This window comes from Cydia pomonella, chromosome 25, assembly GCF_033807575.1.
Source record: "Cydia pomonella isolate Wapato2018A chromosome 25, ilCydPomo1, whole genome shotgun sequence".
In the NCBI taxonomy this organism is placed as follows: domain Eukaryota; kingdom Metazoa; phylum Arthropoda; class Insecta; order Lepidoptera; family Tortricidae; genus Cydia; species Cydia pomonella.
In genome coordinates this window covers 4,783,535-4,799,846 of record NC_084727.1, presented here as the reverse complement: position 1 = coordinate 4,799,846, position 16,312 = coordinate 4,783,535, and the positions used below count along the sequence as shown (strand labels likewise).

General features: G+C 36.8%; 1 long non-coding RNA gene across 1 annotated transcript; it reads left to right on the top strand.

Annotated features, from left to right (window-relative positions):
* Positions 1-4,411: 4,411 nt before the first annotated feature.
* On the top strand, positions 4,412-10,986 carry LOC133531418 (uncharacterized). The gene is made up of 3 exons (XR_009801528.1): positions 4,412-4,824; positions 10,210-10,320; positions 10,650-10,986. It is a non-coding gene; the product is annotated as an uncharacterized LOC133531418 (long non-coding RNA).
* Positions 10,987-16,312: the final 5,326 nt, after the last annotated feature.

The following is a 16,312-nucleotide window of genomic DNA, read 5'->3' as shown; positions in this document are numbered from 1 at the left end:
ACGGGGAATAAGGCGCGAAGGCGTGAACAATTTGCGAAATCGGCGCGAGGGCCCTCCACACTCACGTTCGCGGCTTCGTGCCTCGATTCGCGCACGAGTGTGGAGGGCCCTTAAGACACGAGCGTCGTGCGCACACGCCGATCGTGTTTCGGCTTCACTTTTGGCTGATTAGCCGCATGGCGACTATCGGTCTCTGTGTATTGTGTCTATGCCTGCGAATAAATCTCAAAAAACGATGTTTCGTACTCGAGCTCGACTGTTTCCTCCTCCAAACCTGAACCAAATGTAACGAAATTTTGAGATCTAAATAGTAGTGAAATCACCCGAGTCGGACTGTTTTGCTTTTAAGGCTAACTGATGTCAGTTTTGAACACCATGCTTCTCTTTGCGGCCTAGTCAATTAGGCCGTTTTTGCAAAATTAGAATTGCACTATCGCCTTAAGAAACAAAAATATCAAAAAAAGGAAAACAGTCCCACACATATATTTATAATAATAATATGTGTTGAAAAAATCATTGCTCTAGCTTCAAAAACACGGAGGAAACAGTCGAGTACTACTTTTGTATGGAGAAATAACCACTCCTGTTGCCTCTTAACACGTCAACTGACGCACGCGGCTACAGCCTAATAACAACCTTTGTGCATTCCGACAAGGTTCACAAAGACGTGTATCGTTCAAAGAGTTAAATTAAAAAAATATCTTTATTTAACATAAAACGTAATATTTAACAAATGCACATTGCAGTGAACTCCACACTAGGCCATGTTTGGGGTCAAGGTCATGTTTTAAAGTTTGCCATAATCTGCATTGTAAGTATAGAATTTGGTATAGAATGTGACCTTAAAAAGACCCTGAAATATACGACATTCGTAGATAAATTGAAATATGTCAGGGTCTGAACGTCTAACGCGTCTTAGCTCAAGCGAATTATGAAGACACAGACAGGTATATGGATGCGAGCGAGACAAAACACAGGGCGAGACTCATGTAGGCCAATGCCCATATAGCAAGATGGCTGACAATTTAGGCCTTTGCGTCTATTGCAGACGATTTATTTTATACTTTGCTGTTTAGAGTTTTGCGCCATCTATCCGCTCGTTTAAGAAAAACTAAGAACTGCAACTAACAACTACACCGCTTCTAGTGGCGCTCTCCCGCGGAATAGATTACGCAACCTACAGCCCGCTCAATTACAAACGCCATCTAGGTTTAATACAAAAAAAATGATTTCTTCCGGAATACGCTATCCAATATGGCGATCGCAAGTCCTAGTAGATTAATTAGTCCATGCCAATGCTTAATAAACAATAATGCTATGTCATACATTATTATATAATCAATATTATTAACTGTTTGAATAGACATCTTAGCACCATTCAATCATCGAATCTGTGGGTATTGCCAAATACCTAGACATGCCAATTACATTCACCCGCTGCTAGTGAGAACAATTGACACCAAGTATATGACCGACCAGCGGATACCCAAATAGTGTATCACAAATGTGGGTATTGCCAAATACCTAGACATGCCAATTACATCCACCCGCTGCTAGTGAGACAATTGACACCAAGTAAATGACCGACCAGCGAATACCCAATAAGTGTTTCTTTTTCCTTTTTTTTTTTCTTTTTTTTTTCCAATCGACAACAGATAATAATATCTTGTACAAAATCCTATATCATAAAATGGATAATTACAGACATAACATTACTGGTTAATGGCATATTCAACTTAAACATTTATTCAGTCGTAAAATCAAAAAATGCCCATCAACAATATACAATTAACTGAAAATACCAATGCTAAGTAAGGTATCATTATTACTTAGTAATAACAATATTTCACAAAACACAAACTCTGTCGAATGTTGGTGTCTCACTGTAATTATACTCAAAAATAAAGATTGAAGATCATAATAAGCATAATATAAATTCGCATAGGTACATAATGAAATGAAATGAAATCAAAACCTTAAACTCTCTAAAAACCGTTCGGCCAATCTGACAATTCATTTCGCATTATGTGCAGTTTTATAGTACAGCAAATTATTTTTAATATATACGAGATTCCGATGTTGAGGTAACGCTACTAAAAAAAAATACAATTTTAACTTTTACATCATTATAGATATACCAGGACTCTGCTCCACTGTCGCTTGTAGCAGTGGTCGAAAGTAGGCAAAGCGATGTCCACTTCTTTTCCAATAGCACCGGAGACAGCATCCTTGATCGCTTTCAGAAGGCCACGCACAGCCTCCAAATCTCTCTGAAATTACATAAGCATTTTTTAAAGTAAGGCTGAATACTATCCCACTTCTGATGTTAGAATAATAAATTAAAATGGAAGTCCGAGCAGATAAAAGCAAACCCTGCTGCTATGTAAAGAATCAATTAAAACAGAATTAATAGTAAATATTACCTTAAATTCTCAATACTGCTTATCAATACTAAGTTAATTATATAAATTAGGCATAATTTGTAATCAAGTTATTTATTTACCTTGATTCAGAATTATTTGAAACTGTTAAAAGAATCACTAGATGCTATTTGGATTACTAGTATGATAAATTAAATAATGAACAAATATAATTGAAAATAAGACCTTTTTATTATAGTTAATAAACCAATTTATTAACCTTATCACCAACAACTAATAAATACAATCACTAATACTTTATAATTCACCAATACATTATTTAATAATTAATTCATCAAATTAATCAAGTAAGCACAAAAACATTAACATAATGATCAACATAGTATTTACTTAACTTTCAATATTCCTGTGGCGACGATTAACTCAGTGCTGCAGCGCAACGAAGAATCACAATGAGAATGATCCAAATGAAATGGGTCGGGCCCTTTTATATCCACTGCTAACCAGCCACTCACAACTGGTTAATCATGCCATTTGTCGTTCGAGAAGTGACGTCAGAAACGTATTTTCTCATCCAGTTATCGAATAATGCAGAATAAAATAATCACAACATCTTTTCAATAAACTCCGTTATACATAATTACTAATAAGTAATATTAATACATAATATAATCACTTTTAAATAGTTTACGAATCTTATTAGTAGGTTAACTACCGTCTCAAAGTTATCACTATCCATGTTTCTCTAAACAACCGTGGTTTCGTATCGTACCCACATAAATCACAAATTGTGTAAACTTCGCGTGATATTAAGTTAAGTGTTTAAATAATGAATATTTATCAACATTGGAAGTCAGAGAAACAGGTCAGTTTCATACATAATACAATTTATAAATAATAATCTAACATGGGCGTCTAAAGAAGGTAGCTGGCAGGGACTGGATGCAGAAAACGGGAAAACGTGCTTTGTGGCGCATCTGGGGGAGGCCTATGTCCAGCAGTGGACTGCAACAGGCTGACGATGATGATGATGAAGTATCTTTCAGCTTATAGTACAAGTTTCATCAAAACTGGTTCAGTAGTTTTAAAGATCTCGATGGTTAAGTTTTAAGATATCGCAATTTATTAACGATAAGCATACAATAAGTAGGTAATCTTTATTACGTGGCAAAAATTCTAGAACCTAGTTGTTTTTGACGTCGGTTGTTATTAACGTCTTTAGCGTGATATTATTCTAATCAATGTTATATAAAACTGCGTAAGTATATATTATTCGGTACAAAGAAAACGCAAAAATAACTAAATGTAGTGTAAAGACTCACACATCAGTGACAACGACAACTCCCTTCTTAAGTGTGGACTGCGGGTCACGCGGTCGGGTCGTACAAGTAGCACAAGGACACTAATCTGCACTTAACTGCTAAAGGAAGACGGTACATTATTGCGTAACCGCGGGATGGATTTATCTTCGCTTCAAAAATTTCGGTGTTCTGGATGATATTTCTTTTGGATATTTTGAATTTAAGTGTATACGTATATATTTAGTATATATTTAAAAGAATACAGGCTGAGAAATTTTCCACTCTCAGTTTTTAATAGTTGTAAAATACATACATTTGGGTATGTATTTTTTTTGGATATTCTTACCCACTACGCCAAATTATATTCTAAGATCATATAAGAAGAAAAAAATGACAGAGCAATTTTCCGATGAAAATGAGCGTCAAAAAAGGAATTATCATTAAAAAAAAATCTCATGTTTGACAAAATGTTTAGATTTTTTTCTAGTATTACATACTGATACAAATAACTTATTTGGTAAAATAATTTTGGACAGAGGAATTACTCGGTTAAACATATAAACAGATTTATATTTTTACGTATAAATACCTAACTTAGTTTTTTTTTTTTTGGATATTTATATGTTAGTTTCGGCTCATACTATACAATAACCAAGCAAAATTTCATGGACTGAGAAATTATTGCATGGGTCTCCATACAACAACTTGCTAGATTTACTACACTATAAAAATTAACAGAGATAATTCAAGCTAAATCTTATTAGTGCTCTCGTTTATATGAAATGGCAGACGACAAGTGAACATCAAGTTATCGCTACACTATGTCCTGTCCTGCTCCACTTAATACTCTTATGTATATTTTTGTCCTACTATCTCATACTTACCCATACATTTTATAAGCCTGGCTCTCTTTAGGATAGTGTTTTTTTGTTTTTTGACAACTTGTTTTGTATGAATACTTATTCTTCTGTAAAATAATTTGTTTGCCATGCACTACTCGCGGCGGCCACCACGGTTGTCGCAGTGTGTAAGCGAGAGGTCCCGTCCGCATCCCGGAGCGGCGTGCGGACCCGCATCCAATGCGAAGATCGCCTACGTTGCCTGCGTGCTCTACTGCTCGCCATCGTCACCATGCTGTCGAGGTCAGTGTTGTTATCATATAAATGTATACATAGGTCTAGCCTATACAGCCTTTCTTACTGGTCAGGTCTGGGAATCCAAATCTTACATTCGTATTCCCTTTAAAATCGTACTAAGATAATAAACTTAAAACAACAACTTATTCTTACAAAAGAATGGGTTTTGCTGTATAGCTACACCCAGTGGCGGGTTTGCGCTAAAACCCGGTAGGCCCGGGCGTAGGGCGGTCGGATATTAATAGCGGCTAGTACTTACTACAGGCCGAGATTGCTAATCCGCCACTGGCTACTCGTTTTTATTTATTTATTTTATGTTTATTGCACAACAGATTATAGTGCAAATGGCGGACTTAATTCCTTAAGGCATCGCCTCTTCTTATTGGAAACTCTTGGGCAAACTGAGAGGAACGCGAGCACCTGGTCAAATAAGCAGTAAACAAAAATTTTAAGAAAGTCGTGGACCGTTATTTTTTTTTATCAGGATGAGGAACGAGACCGATTGGCGCTTGCAGAATAGGTACACACTTGTATTTATTGAATTATACTGTACTTCATTTGTAAACTAATAGCAGTTTACCGAGACGAATACTTTGTAAGTAATGCGAAGCTGTAGTTTCGCACCCTATTCCGATATGGGATTTCCCCGCGCGATATTGTCTCGCTCTTGCGGCGGCCGACGCGCTGCGCTCGCCCGGAGCCCACGCGGTCCGCGGTACGACGTGTTGCCTCCCTGTCACACTTACGTACGATATTACAAATGCGACAGAGAAGCAAGTGAGGCAACACGCCGAGCGTGGTTCGCAGTAGGCCCGCTGTTTAGGCGAACGCCCGTACTTAGCAGTTCAGTGTTACGCGCTATTCAGTGTCCTCTCCGTATCGTTGTGACAGCGGGAGTAATTACTTGAGAATAAAGCCAGTCAGCCACTGTTTGTGTGTAAAGTTAAAATCTTCCATGTAAATATTGTAAGTAAATATTCTTTATTGCACCAACAAATATTACAAATATACAATAAATTGTACATACATGTAAAACTACAAATAAATTTAACGTATTTCGTTAGTTTTTTACACCGTCGCGAACTGCGGTAGCTTAAATTGTAATGTTTCTCAAGTTTATTCACTTGTAGTAATTTTGTGCTCTTTTATCATTGACAAAGATGTCAGACGAAGGTACCTATTTAAATTAAATTAAATTAAAATTAAATAAACATTTATTTCAGAATTAAATTTCCATATTATATTAGTAACTTATTACCTAATATACTAAACCTATATTAATAACTATTTTATTTTATAATGTAGTACACTAGATTGATTATTATTTGAGTCATCGGATTTCATATAAATTTAACCTTAAGTTTTACTCCTAGGTATTTTATAAGAATGATAATACTACCCATCTTGTTTTGTAAAAGCACATAGCGGAAGCTCAGCGGGCAGCGATTTTTAACTGATATGAAAGATCTCGTACACGTACTTGTTTTATTCAGCTAATGCATTCTCAGTTTTATTGCAAGGATGTGAGGCTTAAATTTGTTGTTTCCCTAGCAGTCGAGTTTCATATGAAGGCCACTGCCAGTGCCTCCATCGTAGAGTTAAATTCATATTCGAATTTATGAAGTATGACTCTTTACCTATTGAAGAGATAGTAAATCTACTCTGACTAATGACTCGCCAGTAAATGTGAGGTGCCTTTGTGTGTGGACCGGTTGTTGACGCTAAATGCATTAAGTCTACTTCAAATGACTTTATCTGTAATTGATTGATTATAAGCCGACAAATGACAGTTATTTCGATGATAGGTGTTTTTTGATTATCTTGTTCATCTAGATAGATTGACAACCACAGCTTTTATTTAAAAAATCACAAGCCTTCCTCATGAGAAAGTCAGTAGAGTAGAAGTAGGAAAATACCACGTGTCACACGCGATGAGTCGTTTTCAAGTGTCACCAACAGAGGGTGCTTATGAATGGTGATTGTGCGTTGCAGGTCTGCTAAGACCTACACCGCAATATTTCATAGCCACTAAGAATTCATTCATATTTTACTATACAATTTTAATACAAGCTTACTGTACATATTTCCTATATTCATTCTATATTTTTAAACCTACTGCAAAATTTATTTTCTAATAATTTTCTGTCCCTGATTTTGTTCCCTGAGAGAACCAAACTTACATTGTTGTAAGTAGTATTAATATGGGTACCATTGTTTGTGTAGAAGTATTAGAACAAATTAAATTATTTTCAGAAAATATTTTAGCTTGGGGCACTGAAGGCCTTGGTCACTTTTTCTCAGTATGACTTTTATTTCAGTTTATAATTTACATTGTTGTATTATTACTCTAATTTCATGCAAACTGCATGCCGTATATTATGGTTATAGCATTGATAGAGCCATTTGAGCATCGTTTAGCGGAGTAAGATATGTCAGGTTAGACCGCTTTATTTTATCATAATATTTAAAACTTTCTATTCAATTACTCCATACGTACGTTACTTAATACCTTTTAAATTTAGGATGCGATCAAAAGTGTAAAAAAAATGCCGACACACTCGGCACCTCGGCAGCCGACCGTCCGGCGCGACTCGGTGACGACCGACGCGCTCCGAGTTCCGAAGCGATCGCGACCGGGCCCGAGCCGAACCAGTCGAGTCTCGCGCGCCGTCCGATGCGGTCGCCTCGGTGTCGTTGTGTGCCGTTTCTACCGATCGCGTACCTGTAAAGCGTTGTAGTTAATTTTTCTTATGTGGCTCTCATTTTCGTCCATGTATTATTTTAAAGTTTCTATTTGTGGTTACTAAAGTGTAGTCCGGTAGTGAAAGTATTTGATTTTTATAAATACGTTGTGCGGCGCGAAATAATAAGTTCGTGGAGTTATATTTTGTAGTTTTAAAGGGACCGACGTGTGTCCATGAACCGTATTTGGATGACCGAGTCTCATGTAAGTCTCAATATTATGAAACTTAATAATATTAGAATAATAAGTATTTAATCACCACGCCTCTACCGCGGTTGTGCTTTTCATATTTACCTAACGTTCGGGCTAGACGGCCGGCGCCGGCGCGGCTAGTTCGCGCACCACCCGTCGATAGTGGCGCCGTGATGTCGCGTTCAAATAGGCACTTGTAGTTACATACTTAAAGAAGAAATTTCAAATTAGATAAGGATATTAGTATTTAATTCCGTACTTTTATACAACATAAACTCAGCGTAGTCGTAGTGCATCGAGCGGTAACTAGTTTTCTCGCGTATTAGTATTTAGGAAATTAACACGTGTTGTTAAAATGTGTGGTGCTTAACTACTTGTTGATGCTGAATGTATTATTTTCTTAATGTCATGTAAGTCTTATTGGACGTATTATAAATCTTTCAGCATTATTCTCTGCCTACTATCTTTAATCATAGTATTTTTATTTTTTTTATTTTTTATTTTATTTCCACACATACAATTATCATTGCAGGCTGAACCCAATGCGATAATGTAGCAACAAATGATCAAGCAAACAAAAAACAAGTACCTATATCTAACAACTAAATTTTTACCCTACATACTACCTATTCAATATAACAAAGAGTTAATACAGCTACTTTTGTGAATTCACTCATCGTACATGAAAATAGGTCTATATGTGTGGCTATGATGTTCAGGGTACGCCATCAGCAAGGTCTGTTAAGGCGTCGTTTAATTTCGTAAGTACCCGTGAATTAAAGTTTTAATTTCATAAGCGTAAAAATTGGATTGGATCGAGCTTAAAAAGTCCTCTTAATTGTATCACTGCCACTGGATTCGGTTAGGGGCTCGCCTTCCACATAACCGACAATATTTGTTGTAATATCTTAACTAAACACCACTTCTCTTTACCCACTAGTATTCGGTCCAGAAATTATAATTATATAATTATGAACTGTTAGTATTGTTTCCAAATTTCACAAAAATGTGTTTAACAATACAAACATTACTCGAGAGTACTCACTATTTAGAAAGTATAAATGGTAAATATTATTATGAAAATGTACTAATAATTATCAAATCCTACTCTCATTCTAGTATATTTTAAGGCCAATTGCAATATCAACTAATGTTTTATGTCCCGGGGTCGGTCACAAAAACAATATACAAAATGTAGGATTTTATTTCTGGGCCGGGCTGGTAAAATTTTTGCAATTGTAATAGAAATTCACATTCACAAATGTGTTTTCTAAAATATGTGAAAAAATGCAGCTGGCTTTACTTATTGCTTTAGTTTTTTTGAGTAGGACTTACTACTCAGTAGGTAATTTGGGCTGGTTTTGTGTAGGTATGCTCCTACATCCATATACATTTCAGTATATTAGAAGCATGAAGTTAATGTTGTCTTGAATTTAAACATTGTGTTAAGTTTGTTCTTGGTTTGTTACACTATAATGTGGTTAAAAATTTATAGGTATGTCATACTGTTTCTAAAGTATTGATATGATATTGGCACCATAAAACTTTGAAAATGCACCCCATTTTTAAAATGGTCGAGAAAAAACATTGGTATGGGGGTGATTTGTCGATAAAATTCATCGTATTAAACGTAGTTAACGGCACCACTATACGTAGACAAACACAACATTGTATATGTAAGTATCTTCGCACCTCCCCGCTATCTCAAGAACAGCTTCAGTTATCTCTGGCCTGCTAGGTTCCGCCTACAATTTGATTATTTCTGTCCCATCTTCTCCTTCAAAATTCTATAATAGTGCCTTTCATTTTCAAGCAGTTCGACTGTGGGCCACCTCCTGACATGTGTAAATTTGTTAATTTCTTAAAGAATGTCTGGAAGAGATTCCTTTTTAACGATAACACCGCCTGTTGTTTACCACTACTTATGCTCCTGTTTTATTTTTGTTATTTTATTGAGGTGTGAGGAGTGCGAAAATTAGCATATTACGTTACTATGTCGAACATTTAAAGGGCCATATGTACTGTAAAACGTTGTACGATACATGTGCGAATAGGTTATTCGCAGCTCGTGTCGATTTAAAACACTCCCTTCGGTCGTGTTTTAATTTATCGCCACTCGTTTCGAATTTCCTATTTTTCGCACTTGTATCGTAATGTACTATTACGATACAAGTGCAGCAAAAAAAGGAAATCGTGTCGATTTGAAACACTCCCTTAGGTCGTGTTTTAATTTATCACCACTCGTTGCGAATTACCTATTGGCATGTGTATCGTATAACGTTTTACAGAACATGGCTCTTTAAAATTTCCACATATGCAGGGAACCCTGTACATGTGCGGGAAAGTAGCACCAAATGTGCTGTAAAGAGTATATGTATTGTATTGTTTCTTCATTTAGTTCTTATAACACAAGCCAATACAAGTATTGACTCTAACATTTGTTGTCGTTGTTCCAGAACCGGGCCGCGACGGTGGCGCCCTCGCTCGGCTCGGTCTCGCGTGAAAGCTGCTCGGCGCCGCTCCTGCTCCGTGCCTCACTGCAGCAGCACATCTAGGTCGCTGTCAAGGTAATTGGAAATTTATATTTTGCATATAATAAACACGGCGGGCCCGGCATGGAGGAGAGTGGCCCATGACAAACAGAACTAGACGAGTTTACCAACATAGAGAAAGGAATAAACGGAGTTGCGTTAAGTAGTGCAAAATATTGCAGCCCGTAAATTTACAACGAATACTACAATTTGTTTCCGTTTTCTGTTACCTCCTACAGAAAGATATAAAAGACTATCCCGTACGGTCATTTCCCCCATCGCTCATGCCTGCTCCAGTTATACTAGATTCACGAGTTCTCTGCAGTTACTAGGCCAGTTCCTTCAATAATTCTGAGTATTTGTAGGTACATCGAGTACAGCGCCGTCGAGACGCAGAGCTACGCGCGCTCCACGCCGAAGGCAAGCCTCCCTCACTAACTAATGACATATTTATTGTGTATTATCATGGTGTTATTTAATATTAAAAGCTCTGCTATATTTGTACTAGACTGATGGATGTTTGTATAGGAATTTATCGTTACGTGACTAGTAAACATCTTATGATATTACAGTATATTTAAGAGTGAAGTATGTACATTAATATTTAAATAATTTATGTTTTTTTAATATAGCGTATTTTGTACTTATTCCGTTTGTTTTGAGATCACTCCTGGGGATTGTAATAAAATTGACCAAAATCAATTGATTGTTTCTATTTAATTATATAATTTAAGTAGGGTGCTTTAAAACCGTGACTAGTTAGCTCCCTTCCAACCAACCAACCACCAAGTCTCGAATTCATTTCCATGCTTTCTTGTAAAATGTTAGCCTCCTAAGGCTCGTGAACCTGCCTCTGCTACTTTTTCAGTTCGATAAAATTATAATCATATTCAATTTACACTTGTGTTTGTTTTGTACCGCTCAATTTAGAAATAAAACAAAATCAACGCTATTTCTTGCACTATAGGTTCGAACTTCACTAGCACATTTTGGATTTTTGTATAGCTGGGCCTTAGGAGGATATTATAAAGGATAGGGCGTTTATGTTGTATGTTTAGAGAAGTATGCACGGTTGCGATGTTACATGCTAGATTACGAAGTTACTAAATAAGAGGCGATTCCGCTTTATCTTATCTTGTTACGGTAGTGCTAGATCCAAAGTTTATAGGCATCTAATTTTGTGGACGTTTTTGCCTGATTTAAAGAAGAATGTGTAAAAAATGAGCGGAATCGCTTCATTAATGATTAACTTCTTGAATGCCGGAACGTGGATCCGCGCAGTAAGTATTGAATTCTAATTAAATAACAAGAGATCAATACCTATTACTGACATGGATTCGCGTTTCGGCATTCGGGAGGTTAATAACATTTGAAAATCAAGACTAGTAAAAAGTACAAAGTAATATAGCCGCAGTTTGGACAGTAATAGTAGTAGTAGTAGATTGTATAATATTGGCAAACGTTTTACATACATATTACTTGGTACTACTTTATGCGTCTTAGTTTTCCTTTATGTATGGCACTGGTAAATAATGACGTCGCCTTTGTGTCTAAATGATCATTCATTACAATTATAAACAACAGGTTGCTATATGCTGTGTCTTATCCTAGATACTGAACTAACAATTTGATTGGGCAATTAACTACTCAGTTATGCATTTATACAAATTTTGTACTGAAGTGATAGATTGGTTGGACAAATGGGGTAGGCCAGTCAATGTATTTTAGAGATGGCGTCAGCGCCTACGAACAGTGTCTGACCTGGATGTGCCAAATCACAGAACTAAATAGAAAAACGTGAAACCTATGTTGGCGCCATCTATAAAAACCAGTTGCCAACCCCATTGGAGCAATCGAACTGTCATTTTAGTACCTATCTTGGATACAAAAAGCAAGAAAACTTTTTATTGTTATTTGGAGTCCTTGGAGAAATTTGAAACTTGTTTATACTTAATTTGAAAACAGAGTATTTTTGCAGTTTTTCAGTCGCTCTTTTTTTTTGCAAAACATACTTTCACTGTGCTTTCACATTCCTCTAAGGACTCCGAATAACTATACTGAACTGTCACCCTATGCATGAGAATAAAAGCGCCCTCTTATTTCTGGTCAGGCTTTAATATCATATAATTAAAACTGGTCAACATTATGAGGTGCCCTAGTACAGTGTTGGCCGAACGTTAGTTAGAATCGAAAATATTGAAAATTAACAATTACAAATTGAACCGTAAACCGTAACGGACGGGTAGAGTTTACTGTTCAATTTGTAATGGTTAATGTTCAATTCTAATTAACGTTCGGCCCTCCTTGCCCTAGTAAAATAATCAATAACAGTTTTTAAAATTAGCTATGAAAAGTCTAGAAGAGATAACCGTTTTCAAAATGAGTTTATAAGCGCAGAATACTAACACAATAATAGTCTACTACGAAATAACTCTCGTCTTGATAAGAAAACTGGTGTATGGAGCTAGCAAAATTTCCTTACTTATATTTCTATGAAGCTAGTACCTATTTTAGAACACTAAATAAAACAACATGAGCATTTCAAGCACGGTAAGTTCAATCATCAATACCATCATTCACCAATATCATATTTTTTTTCTCCGTTTTCCCTCTCAGAGAGCTCACTAGATGGCGCTGTACTTTAAATAAGCCACATTTAATGTTTTGAATTCGTTAATAGACGGGTCCACACAAAGCGAGCATACGCGCGAGGCAATTGTCAAGTGTAGACGTGCCTCGGCCGAGGCGGCGCGCGCGTTTTCCTCGCCCAATCTCGCTCGCTCTGTGTGGACCCGGCTAATAACAAAAAACGTATAAATACACGTTATAGCTAAAATGCGAATATAATTAGTATTTGCTACCCTTTGCTAAAAGGCAGTACATTTATACAGTAAAAGTTTATAATAATACGTGGTGTTATCGTCGTTTGTAGGTATGTATTGGGGATTATAGATCTCTTTAATGCTGGTTTCCTCCATCGCCACGCGCAGATTAGATGTTAAGCTATAGGTAGTGCTCGTTGTATGTACGGGATTTATTGTTTTTAACATGATTATTGGAGTAAATTAAATCAGTATTAAAAGGATCTTTCCAATATATGCTTACTGCCATATACACAGGAGCAGCAACTGCAAGTAAGGTGAAATTGACAGGTAAGTAAATCACACACAGCTTTTATATATCTTTATGAGGCGTATAAATGACGTAAATCAAAAGTAGGTGTATGAACATACACTTTATCGTTAAAATGGATGGATAGATCGTCCTAGATACATCCAATTAACAAGAAACAAGCGCCTTTCAAATGTAACATATGGCCTCTGTGACTACAATTAGGGAGTGGTGCTTCTTAAGTTTTTCTAACGACACGTAGTGTCTGCTCGAAGCAGTCAAAGCGCGCTGTTGTTCGGATTCATTTCCTGAAACAAAATAAGTAGAATTGAATTAAGCGTGTTGTAAAACACCCGCGTGTCAAATTGGTGTATAGTCGGCTTCAAATAGATATGAATACATTCTTAAATTCATTTCGTCTTACATAGAAAGGTCTGCAAACGATACCTGACTGCTGAAAAATAAGGGTAAAAGTGGAATAATTTTCTTTTGACCAAAAATTTAATTATTGATAGCTTTTATCGCTGACTGTACTTTTATTTCCATTGAATACTCATCGAGACAATTCTAACAAAGGCCACCTCCTGTCTCCATCATCAGAACAGCTCGATGGTACCATAATGCAAATTTTCAGCTCAATCGGAAATCAGGAAGTGGGTCAAATTTAGCTTCCAAGTTTGACACTAACAAAATAACATAAAACCTGACCAGTAATATATGATCACGCGACATATTCATTGGAACTAAATTTTTCATACTAAACTGAACTGTCTCCTTATACATTGTACTACACAATTATGTTCTATCTGATGTAATCAATATTTCTTTTTTTTTCGTACAATAAAGTGTTTACTTATACATGAGAATAACAGCGCCCTCTTGACAATGATCATATTTATCTGGTCGGGCTTTGCATACTAACAGGACAAGTTGTATAAAACCTTGTAAGGTGTTTCACGATACATTGGGCCAGTTTGGCCGTCATTATCAACCTATTTGATGCCGACTGTATGATGATGGAATGGTATATTATAGAGATACACGGCTGTCCTCGTGCAATTTGGTACTTACTACTCAACAGTGATTTCGACTCCTGAAAATCGTCTCCTATCGGTTTAGCTTGCGTGTGATTTGTTGCTATAATATTTTGTTAGGCGTTAAAATCAATGCTGTTAAAAAATTGTGATGTCTACCCACCATACTCAATAAACAAACCGTGTGAGACGTAAAGTGTTGTAAAGACTAAAGTCCCGGATAGACGTGCGAGTAAGTTCGCGAACTTACAGCTCGACGACCTATGTATTTTGTGGTGCGGAAGAATGATCAAACATTCCAACATATCTAGCCTAAAGCCAGGCCACACTGAAGGCATAATGTGTACTTACGGATCTGTGAATAGTTAATTTATTATGTTGCGATCCTTACACATTAACCCCCTTATTCATAAACGCCTATTAAAGTTAACAAGCCGCTAATAATCGTTTGTCCCTTTCCATTATACCGATACGTCGGAAAGGGACAAACGATTATTAGCGGCTTGTTAACTTTAGTAGACGTTTATGAATAAGGGGGTTAATCTGTAAGGCTCGCAACACAATAAATTAACTATTCACAGATCCGTAAGTACATCATGCCTTCAGTGTGGCCTGGCTACATACATACCGTAAAGTCAGTCAGGTGTTTTGGAGTACGCAGCACAAGTAATATTCTCAGCAAGGAGCCGAAACCGCTCTTTATGAATACATACGTACTAAATAAAAAGTACCTGCTGAATTTTCCAGTGATTGATGGCCTGTTGCGGCTACAGCCTCGAGGTACATCGTCGACGCGACGAGCGTCTTCCTCTACTGTTGCTAGGTGAGTCGAGCTGCTTCTTACAATGTATGTGTGTGCTGATATCATTATTATACGTCATCTGAAAACACATACGTTAATTTTATGATACTGAACATCATCGTATTATGCTGTCATTCCATTGGAGCGGAGCGATGAGCGGGGTGGACAGGCAGCCTTAGATGTGCGTCCATGTGCGCGTTTTAATGTATACATTCTCATAAGAGACATCACATTGCATCGTATGTACGTGTAAACAAGTAATTCATATGTACATTACAGCACGCTTGCCTATTTCAAGTAGGTAAATAATGCATCCTATTTTGAAGGTTATAAATGATACAAATCGAAATTATAATAAGTACCTGTGTTTTCATGTCAGCTGACACGGTTACACTTCGAGCTGCGCCGACGCGACGTGGGAAGCATCATCTGCTGCAGTCGGGTGAGTCGAGCCTATTCTCTCGTTGTGTGTGTACACTGTACATGCTCCGGTATTGTAGTTATAATATTCGTGACCTGAAAGATACGCGCACTGTATTACATCACGTCCGTCCACAGACGCACACGATTGGTGTAATCGTGTTTAATATCAATTTAATGTATTTAAATTGTCGGCATAAAAGTATGCGTGTAAATGGAATTAAGTAATTTCTGAATTGAATCGTTGTTTTGTATTTTGTTTATTTATTTTAAATTATTGTACAAAAAAAAATATAATGTCTCCATATAAATAATTACTAATGTAGGAGCGTAAGCTCATTGGTCAATAAACGTTTCTTACACTCTGCACGAAACACGCATACCTACAATGGGCGTGGCTTGGCCGCCCGCGAGTATAAATATGCACGTACGGCTAAGTCAAATTTATTTCCCCCGGGATATCCTTCCGTCCTCCGGGATGTCCTTCCAATCTTCCGGGATGTGGTAATGTGTAAATGTGAAGTTTATACTTCTAATGTAGCCCACGAAATTGCAGAACTTACTATGCACAATAAAACGTACGAGAACGGTAGATGGCAGCATCTGCTTTGGCGTTAAGTGTCAATGTACTCGTACATGTTTATGTTTCCGATTCAGGCCA